Source organism: Morone saxatilis, unplaced genomic scaffold, assembly GCF_004916995.1.
Source record: "Morone saxatilis isolate NCDOM2014 unplaced genomic scaffold, NCSU_SB_2.0 Contig12, whole genome shotgun sequence".
In the NCBI taxonomy this organism is placed as follows: domain Eukaryota; kingdom Metazoa; phylum Chordata; class Actinopteri; family Moronidae; genus Morone; species Morone saxatilis.
The window spans coordinates 532932-536493 of NW_023339674.1; the positions used below are offsets into that span (position 1 = coordinate 532932).

Genomic DNA, 3562 nt, shown 5'->3' on the forward strand with positions numbered 1-3562 from the left:
CCCACTAATAGAAACCTACAGCACCGTTTCTGTCATACTGACACAACAGATCTGCACAGAGCTCTGATTATCTGGCTTTGAAATCTAAACTTTGTCCCCTTTATCAGCAGGTATCACACAAGTCTCAAACCTTGGACTGTACAACCTGACAACACATCTTAATAACGGAAGTAAATTAACATAAATGAATCCTCAAAAATGAATTGTTGAAGCAACTCACTTGTTTTAAATGAAGTTAAGTGTCTGCACTATTTTCAGTACAGATGATATAATTCCATTTTGTTCCATTGACTCATTTTCTTCTTCAAGTTGATTTTATATTATTATAAACATGTGAGCGTTATAATGCTGTATAGCTTATGATCTCTATTTCAGTTTATTAATCATCCAGATGATTCTTAATGATCTACCAAATTATGAGAAAAAAAACACATAAATTAATTGGCTATAAATTATTTTTACAGGTAACGTAATCATTTTCTTTAATGGAAGAAAACTGAGTATATTTAAACTTTTGTATAAAGAAGATGCATTTAAGTGACTTTATTCTGATAAATTCTGCCACCCTTCTGATTCTGCAGGGTTCAGTTTGCTGCATCCCGTCTCTCTTCCACCCTTTCCTGTCACTCTACAGCTGTTTCTATCCATTAAAGCCAATAAAACATTAAAAACAAGAATCCACTAGATGTCGCTGTGTCTTTGAGTGGTCGGACCTTTTCCTCCTTACAGGAAGACGTGTTTTTTCAACATATTTTGGGTTTAGAAGTCTAAACTGAATTATGTAACTTGATACAACAAACTAATAATAAGGGTAAAAATAATTTACTAAAAACATCCTCTACCACATGGATTGTTTGTCATTTTCTGGTTCCAAAACCTCTGATCATCCCTTGTTGTTAATATAATACCATTTATGGTTATTCCCAGGGTTACTTTAAAAATGTAATCGGATACATTACTAATTACCTGATAAAAAATGCAGTCAGTAAGCTAAGTTTCACAATATTAAAGTAACTTGATTACTTTATGTTACTTTTGGATTACCTCAACACCAAATATGCAAATAAAGACCAGAGGAAAGAAATATATAATACAATAAATAATAATAAAATGGCATGTATTCTATAAGACAACAGAACAATGTAACCTTAAATTAGAGATTTAGCATCAAAATTGTGTCTTCTGCTCAAGAACAACTGACATATTTTAAATTTCAAATTAACTTTATTTCACACATAGAAATCCATATTAACATGAAAACAACACAAAACAATACATGGACAACAACACAGATATGAAACACATACAGACATCCGTCCCAGTGTTTCCAAAGACAAGAGGAGTGTCACTTGTTGTTATTATTGCATTTTTTGATTCAATTAACTGACACACACTTAATTTTGTATCCTGACTATTCATCCTTATGCGTGACCTGTTTTGGGACTGGCTTTCATGTGACTCAGATTGTTTTAAAGAACTTTGTGACTCCTTAATCCTTGTGCAGTTCATTAATGCACCAACAAGGCCAAATCCTAAAGCACAAAATAAGTCCACCTTGCTGGATTTAATTATAACAAATACACCTCAAATTAGAGTTTCGTCTAAAGTCAGTTATAGAGAACCTAAATAACCCAACAAAATCCTGGAAATTAATTAAATCCTTGTCCTTGATGCTTCAGACCTCCCTGATCACATTCGGGTTGGTTCAGATAGAATAATGGTCAGTCAGTTTAACAAACACTTTATTCATGTGTGTGTCTATATTTGACATCTCTAACTTAAATACACTGATCTCATGTTCTGCCACTACTGCCACAAATTTGGATTTGTTTGATTTTAAACCTCTTTCATTAGCTCAAGTGTGTAAAGCTCTGGAGGACATTGACCACATATTTTTATTTTGACACTGTACTTTATGCACATGCTCCCTCCTTAGGACAGGCAGTGCAAGAGCTTCAGACTTCATTTCCATCATTACAAACTTCCCTGATGAGCCTAAAATTAGTTTTAAATGCTCAGAAGACAAAGTTCATGGTCTTTTTTGAAGCTTGCTTGATGATTTTAGTATTTTCACATCTGATGGTAAATCCATTGAAAGGGTGCCCTCGTACAAGTACCTGGGTCAATTATACGAACTTTACTTCCTGCAATGTTGCGATCAGGGTCTTCACCGTAGATTTCTCGCTTCCATTTTGAGTTTATTTGAAGAAGTAGTCTTTTCTGCAGTTTCCACAAATCTTTCCTCCGAGTTTGTATGTGATCAAATTTATATCTACAGATTTCTTGAGCTAATGCATTTTTTTCTGGATTCCTAAGCAGTGCAGTTAAAAACATTATGGATCTTGCAGGTTTGCCAGAAACTTCTCTATTTCTCTAGACATTCTGTCTTTCTTTCTGTCTCTTATCTGAGTAAGAACTCTGATGCTTTTATCACGAAAGAAGGATTGTTGCGGTATCTCTGCTGCCCTCATGTGATACTGTGTTGACCTGTCTCTATCGTTTAGATGATAGAATAAATGGTTTGCGTAGCTGTGATAAAGCATCTGTTTGTCTGCAGGTTCCAGATCACGTTCTAGCAGTTCCTGGTATATCTGCTCAGCTTGAGCCTGGCCGTGACTTGACTTTGCGTATATATTTGCAAGGTCTATTTTCTTCATGAGAGAAGAATGAGGGTAAAGAGAAACCACCTCTTTATGGAGACTGAGTGCTCTCTCTATTCTGCTTCTATCCATTACGTCTTGGTCAATATCCCTGAAATAAATCCATTTGTAGCAGAGTGCAACACAGCTCTTCAGATAACGTACATCTGGATGTTGTTTCAGAGCCTCCTCTGCCAAAGTAATGGCCTCATCTACAGATACATAGTTTCTGTAAACCCACAGTATTGCTTTCATACCGCTGTAGCTGCTGACAGGATTTATCAAAACCTGTCTGCCTAACTCACGTGCTTCATCTTCAATACTTTCTCCTGCCTTACCACGTTGTTCAAGGTATTTAACAGCGAGGTACAAGTTCTCTGGATCCTGTTCTTTGGCGATTCTCATTTCCTCCAAGATGTCAGCCTCCAGCTCTTTGTTGCAGTAGTTAGAAGCACTCACTAATGCTAAGACACGGCTGGTGTTCCACTCCACCATGTCCGGCTGCATCCTGATGGCTCTCTCAAAGTAATCTGCAGCCAGCATCTTTTGGGTCTGTGCTGAACTTCATCCAGGTCCCAGGCTTTTTCACGTAGATCTCCTGGAGGAGCCTCCATCCTGGGATGGAGATGGATATTTATTCATCAGGGGCGGTCGACCTTTGACAGGTAAGCCTGGACACTCCTTTCCTTTTCTCCAGGTGGTGGTGCAGCAAGCCAGGTTCCCGTAGTTCACCACTAACCAGGGACCCTCTTCTGCTCCTCTTATCTGGCGGAGGGCCTCTGCAGCCTGGTTGAACAAACTCTGGGCGTCTTCAGTGAACCCCAGCTTGTACTGAATGTAGCCCCGCAGGTTGTAAATGTGACCCAGCCAGCTGTTTCCCTCCTCGGTGCCGATGTCCTCCAGCTTGTCCCTGACACGGAAAA

The 3562-nt window shown here is 38.2% G+C and overlaps 1 pseudogene; it reads right to left on the minus strand.

Moving 5' to 3' along the window:
- Nucleotides 1-2333: 2333 nt before the first annotated feature.
- Nucleotides 2334-3560, minus strand: LOC118321946 (annotated as a pseudogene).
- Nucleotides 3561-3562: the final 2 nt, after the last annotated feature.